Here is a 17,292-nt window from a genome sequence, read left to right as displayed (position 1 = left end):
TTTTGTTCTTTTTAATCAACAGAAAACAATTTGTCTATCATTAATTTACTGTGAGCCTTCCTATGTGATTTACAAAAATAAATCATCTTTAATTAAAATACGTAGTTTGAAAACTCCATCAATAGATTTAGACAAAATATCATAGACTCTCCTTTAATATCATATTGAAAATATTTTTCCTTGATGATCCTGAATCTAAATAAGAAACTGAAGTCAAGTGGGAGCTCACCATCTGGTTCCCAGAGAGAAGAACCTCAGAACAGCATGACTCAGAAGCTCTACACATGGACCACTGTCTTGTATACGCACCATCAGAAAGAGCATTTTGATGCTGTGGTGAACACTGTATACTGGTGCCAGCTGAAGTTTTTGGAGAAAGTAAAACCAGTGGCATATTATAGCAATGCCATCACAAACATGTCCTGTTCTAGCTGATGTTCCCACTTTGTTTCCCTGCCCGCTTCTTGCAACTCCTGGAATCTCAGCCCTTAACATCAAACCATGCTCACAGGCCACAACTCGCCCCAGTGGATTCCTTTCTGCTCAGTCACTGCCCTCTTCGTACATTGTAAACAAACAGGCATTGGAAGCTGCTCTTCCCCCTTCTCTCCTATTGACCTTTCTGATTCACGATAAAATCAAGGTATTTGTTTTCTCACCAGGCTGATACTGCTGAGACATTAACCTGAGCTTCAAGGCCCGACTCTGTCCCCAGCAGTGCCTCAGGGGAGGCAAGTCACTTCCTGTGATAGAACGTTTTACACACAACTGATTTCTCTGTGCAGATAGGTAACTCTACATTTTGTTGCTGCGTGACAGATGGCAGCAGAGGGGCAGTCTGACAAAATGGCGTTTGACATGGAAGTGTGTATGAAGCAGAAGGATAGAATTTAATTCTTCCATGTGGAAGAAATAGCACTCATTGACATTTGTTGATGCTCACTGAACAGTTTTTAAGGGGACCAACCAGGGGATGTGAGCACAGCAAGGCAGCCTGCTTCAGCAGTGGTGACAGTGGGTCACCTCCACTGGTGCAGTTGTTCATGGGTAGCATGCAGTGTCCCACTCGGTACTGGCAAAAAAGCACAGCTAATGGGATGACTATGTGGAAAAATACTGTTTTGTAGCCAATAATTTGCTCTAGCAAATAGTGTTACTGTGCTCTGCATATCTGCTGTGGTTTCCATGGAAATAAGTAGGAAGCATTACCTTTCAGAGCAACCTACACGTGTGTGTGTGTGTGTATACACGTAGAAACTCTCCCATAGTCATGTGCCTGTGTGATCTCAGACTAGAAAAAAAGCTAACTATCATAACAGTCACAATAAAACAGCAAAAGTTGCAGCACAGCAGAAAACTGTGGCCAAGAATAGTTTTTGCACAACAGATACCAAGAAGCATCCTTGTGCTGACACCTCAAAACTTTATTAGTGTAATGCAGTGCTAAGATGTCTAAGTAAGACATGCCAAATTAAGTCTACTGCTGATTTATTAGTCTGCCCGCAGGACTACTCAGTGGCTCCACAGCAGCCTATTTTGAGATAGCAGCATCGATCTGCTCAGTTGGCACAACCACAGCATGCTCTCCTGTAGACACAGCACTGCAGCACTGCAGGTGAGGTAACCATTGCTGAACTGGGATGAGAGGGCATGGTTTGTTGAAGGCCTGAATGCAGAAATTCAGCACCTAAAGTTGAGTTTATCTGGGATTCTCCCACTTAAGTGGCTGTAAAAATGCCTGCTTTAACACTGTATGAAAGAGCCCCACAACACCCTCAGGCCACATTTGACAGCAGAGCTCAGGTATGCTAGGGCAGGAGGTGCTCACTGGGGCAGGCAGCAGGGGCCCAGGAGCAGGGGAGACTCCCATGTAAGAACTGCTTTCTGTGTTGTTTTAATTTCACAGGGTGCTGAGTAAACACATGCTAGAGGTTGTGGGACTACAGCAGCTTCCTGTTTACCCCCACGGTACTGACTCAGGACAACAGGGGAAAGGCTCAGGGAGAGCATTCACTCCCCTACCAGGAGCTGACAGCAGCACGCAAGCTGCCTGTGACTTAGCCTACAAATTCCTTTTTATTAGCTTTCCAGTTTTGCTATTCATGCAAAGAAGTCAGACTTGGCTTCAAAATGTGGTAGACTGTTAGATACATTGATTAAATCTTTATTTTAACTCTGGAAAAATCCAACCTTAATTTTTATTCCAGTTTTTGCAGAAACAGATGCTTTTTTTTTTTTTAATATTACATAACACAAGCAAGAATTCTTTTGAGCATCCCACTTCAGGGATCACTTACGCATCCATTTCCAAAGAATCAAACCCTACAAGTCCACACCATTCCCAAAAAGTTGTTTTTTAATCTAAAAGCAACAGGAAGCAAAATCTTGGAAAGGCAGCAAGCATCGGACCTGACAAATTTCACTCGGTGAGTAGCAAACTTTAGAAAGAAAGCTTCCCTTTCTCAGCTATACCTTCATTCCCATCGTGGTCTGCAAAGAGCCCACTGTGATTGCTCTGGGCCGAAGGCAGCAGGATCCCCCAGCAACCACACCAGAGCTCACAGGAACACCAGAGAGCACATTCTCCTGCCAGTAAGTTCCCCTTCTCACCCCACACCAAGGCTGTTAAGGTCCAGTTCAAAGAACTTTGCAGACCACCCTGGGTTTTCAGACACACATAAGAACCAAACCCAAGCACTCTCTCTTCTGCATGGTAAGTGGCAACTGCAGGAAAAGCCTAAGCTGCTCCAGGTAGAGATATGGAAGTGGGAACATACTGAATGAAAATACTTACTTGCTAGGGCTAATCTGCACAAGAAAATTCATCCCTTTGTCATGGATTGATTTCTATTTTAACCAATAAGGACACTACAGCAAGGCATAGTGACCCCACTGAGTGTAACCCAGAATGCTCTCATATCCAGACCACATACCCGTTATTCATATGGAAATTACAATTTGCCATCCTGCTAAATTTCTAGCATGTCTATTCGGTCAGCTCTGTAATAAGGGCAGCTTCATCAACAACGTGTAATAGCTTTATAGAATAACTAGCTTGTTTTCATTTAATACTTTGACTTTATTTCACTGACTTTTATTACAATCTTTTCCAAGTCAGTGAATAAGTTTCCAAATAACACGGCCTGCTTAAGATTTCATAAGGTTGTCATATCTTTTTCCTGTTATCTCTCATACTTTTAATTATTTACGGTAATTTTCATTAAGCTTGTATACCAACTCCACAGACTTCTACATTTCCATAACAATTCATAAGGCACTGAAAAGGAAAAAAGCCAAAGATGGATATACGTGATCTCTATTGGGTAAGTAGCACATTGCGTTTTCCAGTAAAGCTGATGTCCCAGAAAGATGGAAGCACAGAAATGCACAAAGAGCTCATTCCACTCTAGAGGAACACCAAGGTTGTTAGTTGAATTATTAAACAACTTCCAATACAACCTTTGACAGCTATGTAATCGGGTCTTTTTGGTTATTACACAGGCTGAAGCCATGTTTATGTTTGATCCCTAGAGCTGCATCCCCTAGCGTCTTCATCAACATAGTGCAGAAGTTCATTTAACAGGTTAAGCGACAGTTCCACTGACCTACAAAAGACAGCTTTTCACAAGAAACTGCTACTCTGCTCCTGAAGTTTGTGGGTTTCTTCCTTCTTGTTTTTGATTTTTTTTTTTTTTAATGTTAGAACGTTTAATGTAGATATTTAGCATTCAAATTATTGGAATAAGAAAACTAACAGAAAACTAGTTTAGACATCCAGCCCTTCATAGCTATAAGCTTTTAACAGATTACTGACAGCTGATTTCATTTGTAAACGAGTTTTTGTCATATCTGCTATAGAAAGCAATACCATCAGAATACATATTAGATGCAGTCTTGCAAATACTGATTTGGCATAATTATGTTTTAAGCAGGGACACCAGCCAAACAAGCACTGAATGTACTCCAACTGTGTTTTAATCGACTTTTAAAAAAGGCTTGTTTCACACAGCCAGTAGCTTTATCACCTATTTTTCAGAATTAAATACCCATTTATGCCTGTAAATCATTACTGCAAAGCCGCATCCGTTTCAAACGATCTCCTCTAAAGGGAAATAGCAGAAAAGTAAAAATCAGCCTCGGGAAAAAACAGAACTGCTATGTATACTGCAGAAAAATTACTGGAATTTTGTTTTAAAGCACGTCTGAAGTACAGCAGTTGGTACTGCATCTTCTGTCCCCTTCAATTTTTCCATAGCTAAGTCTGACCATGGCTTTCTATCAGAAAACTTAATGTTTTCTTCATTGAAGACACCTCATTAAACCGTAAGTTTGTTCAGTTCTAACACTCAAGAAAAGTGAAAAGATGCAAAGCATTCAAAAATTGAAACCCAGGCCAAGTGAATAATCTCAAGACTGTATTGATGCAAATCTCTTTTCAGTATTTTACATTCTACACTGTTCCCTTCTTCATCACCATCATCTGTTTCCCTATCAAGCTAGAGATTTAAGTCTTAGAAGAATTATTTTATTGGATAATAATTTTAAAATGATTAATCAGTAGCTTTCTTATAGCCTTTAACAGTAAAATTCTTTACTATCTTACCCTCAAACAGAAAGCTTGCTAGCTTTCATCTTAAGCAAATGCTTAACTTCACAATGAAAACTCAGAAAAAGTAAAATTCAAGCTAGATCATGTTACTTGTACTGAGGTCTCCAAATCTGAGAAAAAAATAAATCAGGAAAACATTTAAGTTTTAGATACACAATGGTCCAAAGACTTCGGCTTGCTAGGATTTGACACGAAGCCACTGAGCCCCAAATCAAACCCACAGAAACCAAGCAAACAAGAAAAAAAGAGTCATTAGAAGTGTGAACTAAAACCAGCTGAGTTTCACATAGTACTCAGCTACAAAACTCCAGCTGTATATTGACTTTACATCTAAGTTTCGCATTTCAATTAAGAAAGAGTACTCTTCTTCCCCACCCAGGCCCCACGCAGCCTGTACACAAAATAAAAAGGACATTGATAACCTAGCGTTTATCTGCTTTTAGCCATCTCAATACATTATATTCTGTTGAAGTCCTCAGAGGCAGCTTTTTTTTTTTTTTTTCCCCTATACTAAGTATATAAGCCCTTTTAAAATAAAGTTCTGGCTCAAAATGGCAAATTGTACTGATGCAGTTTTCCTACAAGTTTACATTCCTCATAACCCCTCAGAACCACAGGACAACTGTGACATAAATGCTGCCTTATTCTAGCTGGATGAGAACAGTACAATTAAAGTGGCAATAAACAAATGGACCCCAATGCCACACCAGCAGCTGTAGCTGGTCAGCAGGAGGGCACTGCCACAAACCCCTCAGCTGCACACATGCACCTTCGTCATGTAAGGTTACTACTTTGCCAAGAGGTATGTAGAGTTAAACCTAGTCTGATTTTCACTAACCCTGCACAGGTCTATCATGAACTCTGACAAATCCCCCCAATATGTTACTCCTTCAACACCAGTCTTTCTTCACATTCCTCACACCAGGGCTTGAAACTCTGAGGCACAAGTTGGACCAAGAACCAGAAGGAAAAAAAATTCTAAGTAGTGAAGGGAGTCCCAGAAGCCATGCGTAAAAGCAGCTTCCTAAGAAAGAAATACTGACACACTCTCCAGACTCCCATGGTGCTGAGTCCAAGGGTTCAGCACATTCTAATTAGCCTTTGGATAACACCAACCCTACTGGTCCATTTCCAGGGCTTTCACTTCAGTCACTGGAACATATAAGGAGCTTTATTCAAATCTCTAACTCTGCTACTTACACAAGTGTGTTCTGCCCTTTTTCTTCCCTATGAGTGCTACCCATTTTTGCCTCATATGACCTTTGATTTTGTAAAGCAGCAGGCATCCATAGCACATAGCACATCTGGTTCTTGAGAATGGCTCAGGTGAACAGGCAGCTCCAACTCCTGCTTAAGCAACAGTCCAGAACCTAAGCCTTCTGCTATTTCAGAAATTAAAGGTAGATGTGTGCAGCAACAGAGACATTGCAGCTGACTGCTGACCATACTACCGTTCATTTTCTACTACTGCATATTCAGTGTCCTCCTCAGATTCCAGATTGATACGATTAGGTAAGATTCTTAGACTATCAAGAATTTGACTCAATGCCATAAATTTCTGGAGCACTGATCTGTTATGTTTGAAAACAAGGCACTGATGCAGTACATGCTGCTACACTTACAAAACGATTTCCACAAAAATCTATTTTTCCCATTGGGAAAAAACAAAAAACACAACTAGTTATGAATTTACAGGAAAGCCCTTTCTTAGGGATCTCGAGTGGGTTTTTTTCCTCTACATAATCACAATTCCTTGTGACTGCTGTCAGTCACTCTTTTCAGCTGATCAATTAGAAAAAACCCTAACCTGCTCCTTGATACTATGCTATGCTAGCCATCATTCTAGCACAGCCTGAAGAAGTTAGTTACAAGTTTCCTAAAGATGGACAGACACCCTTTCAGCCTCTATGAATAAGCCTAACACAATACAAAAAAGACAGGGATCTCTTGGAAAGAGTCCAGCAGAGGGCCACAAAGATGGTGAAGGGCCTGGAGCATCTCCCCTATGAAGAAAGGCTAAGTGAACTGGGTCTGTTTAGCCTTGAGAAAAGACGACTGAGAGAGGACCTGATCCAGGTTTATAAATATCTGAGGTGTGGCGGGCAGAGTGGTGAAGCCAGTCTCTTTTCAGTGGTACGTGGAGACAGGACGAGGAGAAACGGACATAAGCTGCAGCATAGGAAGTTTCGCACGAATGTGCGTAAGAACTTCTTCACGGTGAGGGTGACGGAGCACTGGAACAGGCTGCCCAGGGAGGTTGTGGAGTCTCCTTCTCTGGAGATATTCAAGTCTCGCCTGGACGCCTACCTGTGCGACCTGGTGTAGGGAACCTGCTTTGGCAGGGGGGTTGGTTCTCGATGATCTCTAGAGGTCCCTTCCAACCCCTACAATTCTGTGATTCTGTGAATACTCCAGTACAGCTCACTTCATAGCCAAGCTGTTTGTTCTGGGCCATAGCAGCCATACAAACCTGGTAACAACAACAACAAAAAAAAGCTAAACTGGAAACAAACGTGAAGTACATTGGAGCATTTTTTCCATGGAATAAAAACAACGCAGAAAGGGGGAAGATTTGGAGGGCACTCACTACACAGCGCTGAGGCCAGGCACGGTGCCAACCTTTACACAGACACAACGATTTTGTAGCACGTTTGTTTTTAAATGTTACTAGCCAGAGGTGAATAAAGGAAGGTGGTAAATCCCTTTTTAAACAGTTGCTTGAGGTTCTTTCTGGTACCATAAACAATGTGCAAACAAACTTTAACATGAATTATTCAACAGCTGGAGTACTGAAACTCATTCAAGCTTTTGAAGATGCAATTCCTCTAATTTCAGATTTAGCATTATAAAAGAACAAAGAACCATGAAACATCCAGCTATTTGTAATAGATTTTTTTTTAGGCTAAAGGAACAAGCTATTAGAAACATTCTTCAGTAGAATTTCTGGACTTGTATCATAAATGATGCGAACTGCCTTTTCTGCAGGTTGCATTGTGTTTAAATACAGAAACTAGTACCTAAAAACCCATGTACAGGGATGCCTTGTCAGATTATGTTCTGCACATCAACACCTCACTTCTCAATTCCCTATTAATTTTGTTTCATACATAGTATAATAAAACCTCATTCTGTTATTTCAGATGTCCATTGATATCACTTCATTGAAATCTAATTAAAAGCTGCAGTTTCAATGCTTTCTGCATTTCCTCCCATTCTGGCAGCCCTCAGATGTAGCTGTACACAAGGTGTGATGCTAGGCAAGAGTACACAGCTCTCAGCCACTCTGTTATCTCCCAATACCATTAATGCTCAGGGTTGGCTCATCTGGAGCAGGCCGTACACCCTTCTGAGGTCACTTGAGGACAGCACACTATCCTGCTGTGGGACTGTAAGCTTACTACTGAGAAGGAAAAGGCACGAGTTACGGAATACATCAGCTGTCCCAGCACACAGGCTGGGATGCGACATTGTACAATTAGTCATCTGGTGAAACAGGTTTGGAATTTACAAGCTCACTCACAACCCATACTGAAGCCACCACATACTTTGTTCGTATTCAGGTATATTAACAACCTGTTTTCTGCAAAGTTCTTTTAACACACAATTCTGTATCCTCTGGTGAAGCAACAGCGGAAAAATATACAGCACATGAGGCATGTGATCTCTAACTATCATAGCCTGTGCCTTTTTGGCTCTCCAACAAAACAGTATGATTGTTCACAATGTAGTTTTTCATACTTAATATGCAGCCAAACATGCCTCACCCAATTAATGAAAGCACTTCAACATCAGTAGCTTAAACAACTAAATCATTAGATACACAGATGTGCTTCTGCAGACCCCTTGCAATGCCTGACTGCCAGGACCTCTTACAGTACAAAAGCACAGGATGCAGACTGCAGCTATCATGCTTTGGAGTTTGCTCCTGTCAAATTTCATAATGTTTAGCAAGGTTTGGCTTTCTTAGTGTTTGCAAAGGAGAATACCAGGTGAAGCGCAGGACTCTACACAGCACACCAGTAATTTAGTCATTGATGAGTCCAAAACTACCCACTGGTTCTTCAGAAGGGCTATCATAAGGGAAAATATCTTTTAAATCAATTGTCAAAGAGATTTCAGTTATTTGTAGGGATTAAAGTTGCCACAGAACATTTTGCAAGAACAGATTTACTCTGGAATCCAGCCCTGAAGTCGTCATATTGCTTTTAGGAACTGTGTTAACCACAACTTCAAAAAGATACTGTCTGCATTTTAAGTTATACAGTAACAGTCTTGTGCTAGCATTACAGGAAGACTTTCCTGTATCATCTTCAACACACATCTGTCTGTGGTGTGCAGGCAGTATCTAATGGTAGATTTTTCCAAACTACTGGAGATGTTACCAGTGATGAACATCAATTTGTGCAAATGCGTGACAAATTGAATAGTGCATACATTTCAGTGTGCTGCTTTTAGAAATTCTCCAACACTCAGCAGCAGTTACTGCAAGGAGTACTAAGAAAATGAACACGTCTTAAGCTACTGTCTCAGAATAATAGCATTTAAATAATAACACAACCTACTCATAAACCAGGCTTGTGAAGGGAGTTGGATGTCCATTTTCTTCTCAACCCCCTCATTACAAAGCATAAAATAAAACTTCACCTGTCTTTACCACAAGCTACCCTTCACTGTGTGATGCACAGAACCCAGCACTTTTCAAAATATAAGTTTCAGCGTTTTCACCATTTAAGCACTACTGCCTGGGCAAAGTTAAATGTGTTTAGAACTGCTAGCGGAGGTGTAACTTATCTATGAGAGCGCATAGATATGTAAGATTTAAGCGAAATGCAAAAACCACATGCAGCCTGAAACAAAGTGGGGCAGCCCTGCGAGAGCTGCAGCAGAGGACAGGAAGAGATCGGCAAAGGCACATGGGAAGGAAAGGGTCTCCAAGGGAAAGCCTGGATGACAATCACAGACACCAACAGGGTGTGACAGCACACTTAGGCTGAATATTTCAAGGTCATGCACTGATCAACAGGAGGACAAGTACCAGTTTTCTACAGGAATCAGACGTTCTATCTGTACAGTTGGGAGGACTATTAGGGTGCTCCAGAAGGTGTAGAACTCTATATTGCAGCTGGACACAATGTACCTGGATCAAGCTAGGCTCCCACCACCTCTCCAGCCCAGACATGGCCATTCCCTCTTACATTCAATTCATTTTTCACCTTTCTGATTAACAAAGACCAGGAGATCAGCCTGCTGGGGATCCAGCGTACATCACATGGCAGAAGCACATTGTCTGTAAGAACTGGCACAGGAGTCCAGCCCTCTCACATACTGTGCAGTATTCAGGCACTTAAGAGCTATGCAACAGAGGCTGTGGCACCCATTAGGGAAATGCCCCCAGGTATATTCCCTTCTACTTCCTAATAGAAACAGCACCAGAAGAAAGCAGCATCCACAGAAAGAGTGATCATAGCTGTGGTACTCCACAGTAAAGTTCTCACATGCTGCTTCACTAGAGACTGAAAGACAGGAACAGAAATTAAGGAAGAAGATGCATATTTTAGTGCAGCTACCTTAAAAACAAACAAACAAACAAAAACAACAACAACCAACGACAGTAAGCACTCTCCTCTACCTACCATCTACCTACCAGTTCTGGTATCCTGTTTTGACTTGCCCTAGCTGACCCCAAAAGGAGGCTTTTACTCAGTTTTAGATCTTGAGTATATTCTAAAGTTGTCAACAGTACTAGCAACAATCTATGACTAAGCTTCTCAGTAAGGTAACACACCAAAAAAGTAAATGAGTTCACTTCAGGGAGGTGACTTCCAACCCTCCAAATTTTAAATGGCATATAATAAATACAAAACAAGCCCTAAAAGGACACACTTAGCTACATAATTTTTTTTTTAATTCTTCATTGTTCACGGTATCCTGTTACCAGCTTGGACATAATTTTAGCTACTAAATTGCTGCTTTTTTGTTTTGGCAATCAGATGATATTAACTTCCCCTTTGTTTTTTCCTTTCCTGTTTGTACACCTGCAGTCCCAATGAGAGCACAGCAACAGGATTAGTACCTCATAGCTAGCCCTGCATCCAAAAAGGGCAGAATGTCAGCACTTTCAAAGTCCTAGAGGGTGACAAGGCAAAGAAACAAATTTCCTTGAGTTCTAACTTGAAGATCTAACTGTGGTCCTCATGAAATTATTTTAAAATAAAACTGGATACTCCCCTAAAAGACTGGTGACTCTGGTTGCAAAATTCATGGCCTTGGCTACCTGACAAGGAGTAGCTTACAACCCAGTCACTGATTCTGGCCGCATTATAGTAGCAGACCAGGAAGAAGAGCTATACAAATAGTTAAATGGATTCTAGAGAAGTAAAAAGTTACCATTAGCAACTTCTACTGAAGACTTTTCCACTGTAACTTAGCAGCTGTTGAACTGCTCCTGAGTATCAGGGATTCAGTACAAACCATAACAGACTGGTTACAATCAGACTGCCTTGTCTCTTACAGCTCTAGGCTGAAAGCTAGCCAGCAAGAAAACTGACAGACACAGGACAAACAGCTTTTCATAGCTGCTCCATAGCACTTTATGCTTCTTTGGGAAGCTTCACCATTTTTGCCTGTTTCCCCATATAGGTCACCGACTAGCAACCCTCTGTTTGCTCTACAGAACATTCTAGGAGGAAAAAGCCTGCCAAATTGCTGCCAAGGAGGATTGTGCAGAGGATAACAGAACTGAGAAATCAGTAGGCAGAGAACTCCAGCTACTGGGAGTTCAAACCTTCAAAAAAGAAGGGACAAGAATTCATCACGGCTGCCAAAAGTTCCAGTTGCTTACTAAGTGACTATTAGCTACCCAACAGCAAAGCACTTGCACATGTTTTGATGAACAGGACTAATAGTCATTAAATCCATGCAGAAAAATACCATAAGCTTCTTTCTTCAAGAAGAAATTGTGTAATCTCACTGGAAAAAACAATAGCATCAGCCCATAGCTGCTGCTGTCACCCTAACTTCCAGGCACAAGGGTCACTCAGCCAGGAGAAAAGCAGAGACTGCATGCAGTGTTCCTGCTACCCAGACTCAGTGCAAAGAAAAATCTTCCTGCATAGCAGCAAAATGCACCTGCTAAATCTTCCCGTAATTTTAAAGTGTATTTTTAAGCATATTCTGGACTAAGGACAGACCCACATACCAGAAGAGTCAAGCAACAACCTACCTAATGACCACATGTACAATAACATCTCTGCCTGTACCATTAAGACATTATCTGAACACTGAAATTATGTGAAAACCTGCTTTCAGCAGGTCAGACTAAATAGTTATTCATGATTAATTCACTAAAGGGGTAATATACTTCTCTGTCACGCTCAAACTACTACCTTCAGATTCATCAGAACATCCTTATAGTGTCTGCAGACTCCTGAGTTATCTGCCTACACACTGAGAAGTACAAGTTGTACTGTCAACAGAGTCCAAATATACTTCCTGCAGCACTTGATTTCTTTCATATAGTGAAGACTGTTTTCAGAATAAACTGCACTGTAATTCCTTCCCATAAAAGAAACTATCAGGACTGGCAAAGGGTTACAGACTTAAAACTCTAAGACTTATCTTCTGTCACCAAAACTGGTCTCATTTGACAACTCTGAATTGCGTTCTGCTTTTCTGGTTGAGTTTCAGATTTTCATTCCTTATCTAGAATTGGTCATTTCTAGTTCTCCCAAGAACATATACAGAACAATTTAATTTTGGTTACCCTGATGTATGCAACTAAGGTTTAGTTAATCTGAATTTATGTACATACTGCAACACTTAGCAAGATCAGGACTCCTAAACTAAAAATTAAAGTCTGCTGTCTCAGAATTAAGGGGTATTTTTACAGATGAGCTACATGGAAGCAGGTAAAGCAGCCGGTTAGATCAGCAGGAAATAGGGAGTATGTTTCTAGAGATTAAAATGCTCTCCTGAAGTATACTGTGTTTGCTACTCATTCTAAGTATGGCTTTCTTCATTAGCGCCTGTTAATGAAACGAGGCTTTCAAATTGGGTTCCCCCTCTACACCAGATCTGTATTGGGAATACAGAAAACGATGTGAATTAATTCAATGACACAGGCTGCTCCAGAAGTAATGCCTCCCGTTTCTTTCCACGGAAGCTGCAACAAAGAGCACAGTAACACTAGTTGACAGAGCAAATTCTCAGCTACCGAACACTTCAACATAGTCACTACCATTAGCTAAGACTTTCTGCCAGCCATGAACAAGAGCCTGCAATGCCACACTCAAAAATCTGCATGGCCATCCAGAACACGGCTTGTCTTTCATGTCACTGTCACCACTGCTGCAATGCACCAACCACCACCTCACTGTGCTGATGCCCGCTGGTTCATCAGTGGGTATCATTTTTCCCCACATGAAGGAATTCAGTTCTACACCTTTGCTTCATGTGCACTTCCCTGTCAGACACCATTCTGTCAGACTGTTCCTCTGCTGCCATCTGTCACACAGCAACAACATGTAATGGAATACTGGTGGGAAGGTTCAACTTCTACTGCCATAACACCAACATCCATCTCTGACATCATGGGCCAACACAATAAAACAGGAGACATTATTTTCAGAGCTGCCCTCATATATAAAGGAACAAAAAGCAATATAGGAGATGCAACAGACTTTTACACTTATTTATTCTTTCCTCTTCCACTATCAGTAGTTAAAAGCCAAACGTTTATTTCGTAACAAGTACTTTATAACCTCCACTAATTCCAATCCTACTCTTAATGTAATTTTAAATGACCCTACTAATGCACAGTGCTAATGGAATCTAACAAAGAAGGACTTATAAATATGTAAATACAAGCTTTTACTGTTCTAATGAAGCAAACATTTATCTTAATCCTCTTCACTCTACTAGAGCTACCTGATTGCTTAGCATCTCTATGATTCTATGTAGAAAACTGCACTGTATGCAACTACAAGGAAAATAAGCCTGACGTGGCCATTTAAAGATAAGTCCATAGTTTAAGGAGGTCTGGTTTTTCCAGAAACACTATCATCCATTACTTAATGAGGAAGGATACTCATTTTGTCTGGAATTATACCAAATACGGGAATAACTATTCACTGTTCTTTTGTTTCCTCTGAAGTGTTCCTAGAATGAACCAAGAATAAAAGCACAAGCTAAACTACAGGAAGAAACCACTGTTGGTCATCAACTTATTCTGCATACTGAGATCAGGTCACTGGGGACTGGGTGTGCTGGTATTTCAGACAGTAAGAGCCCTAGAACCAGAAATCCTACTTATCACTAGAACAGCTTTAAAGAGTAGTACTCATGGGAATAGCTCTAAGAATTTTGGAAAAGTCAGCTGGGTAACTGGCACTGTAAATCGGTAAACTGTTCCTTTCCACATAAAAACTGAAAGTTAACAATACTACTTATCTACACAGAATAATCAGTCCCATTCTGTACTATGGTATGCCACTTAAGTTTAACCACTCTGTAGCCTCACAGTAGGTTCAACTGACATATTCCTGAGGCTGAGGCCAAGATCTGTGAAGTCTGTAATGTGAAGTTCTGTAGAGAACTGTTTGAAGGCAGCTTTAAGCTAGAACAGATGAGCCTCTGTTATTGCATGGACTTTTTTTTTTCCAAACCATAACAATTTCAGTTGTATCAAATTTAAATTTAATTAACTGTAGAGCATCATACACACTGATTTAATTGCTATTTAAAGCAAATATCAAATTGGGCAAATTATTTTCTCCAGTAGGTTGGATCTAGTTCTTTATTGCCATACAGATATGAATTATTACACAGTGCTGTAAGACAAGAATGACTGTTACAGACAAGTACCCTTAAGTCATTTAAAACACAGATTAGCATTTGAGTTCATAAAGACAGTTACTGAGCATAAGTAGACCCAACACAGCCTGAGTTTCACATTCAAGCACCAATATATCCTTTTTCACTTGAGTAGGTATGCTTCTAATTGATCTGCTCAACACCTATCCCTGTCCTTTCACAGGAAAGAGACCGTGCCTTGACCTCTGTAATCACAACCCAATGCAGAGACCGCAGCAGCATCAGAAAACAACGGCAGTGGCCTCGCCTACAATGAAGTCATCTTGCCTCCTCCCACATAGCTCTGCTTTAAAGAGGAGTGCAGATTTCGCTTATTAAGGGCCAAATTCTGCATCAGACATCTGTAGAAGTATGCCGTGTCACATCAGAATCTCTGAACAATAACATTTAAGATCATTTCTTTTCTTCCTAGCCATGCCACGCTTAATTCAGGCTTTTAAAATAAAAATACACCCACACAACCCATAACAAATAGCACAGTCTATAGAAGTTATTCCAACTCCAACTTTAAGAGCCCAGATTACTTGCTGATAGTCCATTCCCATGAAGTAGGGCTTCCAACAGAACTACATGGGTCTTCACAGTGTTCTGGGAAGCTGAACATAACCCTGAGAAGCACAGAAGCCCCTATCACATTCCCCCTCACACCAACACTGCATGCCAACACCATCCCTGACTACCACAACCAGCACACACTGGCTCTAGGCATTAGGAGCTCCTAGTATTCAAGGAAGAAGCAGAAAGATGCTTTGAAGAGCCACCAGCCACTGCAGAGCAAGCAAAAGGAATAAAAGGCTAACAACACAGAGACCAGTCAGGACCCAACTGATGCACTTTTAGCACTCCCGCTGCAAGCATCTCTGCAGGCTCAATGGTGCTAGCACACTGCAGTAGGCCCACACTTCCACCTCCAACCAGGGCCATCCAGCTACAGAAGGTCATCTCACGCCATGTGCCCAAGTTGTGTAGGTTACACAGAACAGCCAGGATCCAAAATGCACTACTGTAAGAAGTTATTTTGACCTTCGCACTGCAAAGACCAGAATATTTTGGTAGGGATCTTTGGCTTGTTGAATCTAGCAATTACTGACCAAGATAGTAGCTCCCAGTGTGTATTTAAAGTCAAGGGGAAGCACTGAAAAAGGCCTAGGAGACTACCAAGAGAACAGCAACAGCTCCTGGAAACACAGCTGTGAATAAGGCCCAGTTTACGGGGGAAGGGAGGTAAAGCAAAAAATTAGCTGAAATAATTCTGTATTAATGAAACTACTTTTGCATTTTAATTTACAGTCAAATATCTTTTTTTAATTTGTATTTTATTCTTGATTTGCTTGAATCCATAAGTCTACACAGACAGTTGCAGCAGGATATTTTGCCCATAAAGATGGTGGATGCATCATCCCTGGAGACAGACATGGTCAGGCTGGACCAGGCTCTGAGCATCCTGACTCCTGTTCATGGCAGGAGAGATTAAGGGTACCTTCCAACTCAAATGACTATGATTATACGTTATGTGGTATAGAAGCCATATGTTACAAAATCGTTATACTATAATACGTCAGTTTCCACACTACCCAGAATTTCCCTCAATAGGAATGCTGTGTCTAGTCTGTAACATGCTTCCACAGAATCTGTACTATCAAGAATCAACATGAAGATTACAAAACTAGAAATGACATGATGTAATACAACAGATCTCTGTGACTAATTAGTATGTCCCCTAGATAGTCAAGTTCTATCACTAGCTTGTTCAAAAATACCAGACTTCTTGATCCATATTTAGATGGCAATCTAAATGGGTAGAAAACAAGAAAAAATAAAGCCAATGACACATGATTTTGTGCAATTATTAGGAAAATATTGTAGAATTATTTCATAATTCAGAGTAGGTAGACACCTAAGTACCTCAGTGCTGAAAAAGCACAAATGTGCGGACCTGTAGCTTTTACCCTTTCCGGAATGAATCTCATCAAGTTGGAAAAACTCTCATTTAACACTATCTGTACCAGAAGCATGACTCTTCAAATATTGTTAAGTTTTCTTGTATCTAAAGAAAGGACAAATGTGTATGTGGAATACAATCAGAAGCACAGTATAAGAAAACAAATTACTCTGCAACTGACCAACACACAAACCGAATTTTTCTCATACTGAAAGAAGACAAGTGCTCTCACTTAAGGGCATGCACTTGCCTTTGAGTACCACAAAAAGGCAGTTAAGATTAGATCCAATGAAAATACAAGCTCTCAAGCTTCACTACAGCTCAAGAACACTGCTTTCACTTAAATATTTTACAGTTCATATACTGCAACAGCTCAATTTTTGGGCTACCGATTACAGATTTCTAAAGGAACTCAGTACACATCCAGAGAAATACAATAGCAATAATGCAGTAGATACATAGGGCAACCTTTGTCCTTGGAACCATCCTACCAGCCCAGCCCAAAGGGATAGTACTTTCATACCAAAAAGCTGTTGGCATACAGGGGTCACAGCCCAAGGGATTTCAGTTCAGATGCTGTAGCAGTATTTGAAAAAGAAATTAAAATACTTTGAACAAGCATAATTCATCTACAAAGCTGAGTAGCACAGGGTTAAGATTCAACTGCAAAAGCAAATTCGGAAGTGCTTGGGCATTGCACAGACTTCAAACCCTCAAGGCAGAAAAAAAACAAAAAGACAAATTCTTGACTACCACTTGGCAATGCAAATGTATTACTGACAAAAAGCCTTGATTTCCATCTTCTGTATTTATGCTATTAGCAATATGCGGCTCAAAGCACAGGAAAAGACATAAATCAGTACAAAAAAAA

The sequence above is a fragment of the Meleagris gallopavo genome, chromosome 12 (assembly GCF_000146605.3).
Source record: "Meleagris gallopavo isolate NT-WF06-2002-E0010 breed Aviagen turkey brand Nicholas breeding stock chromosome 12, Turkey_5.1, whole genome shotgun sequence".
Taxonomy (NCBI): domain Eukaryota; kingdom Metazoa; phylum Chordata; class Aves; order Galliformes; family Phasianidae; genus Meleagris; species Meleagris gallopavo.
Note: the sequence above shows the minus strand (reverse complement) of the source record.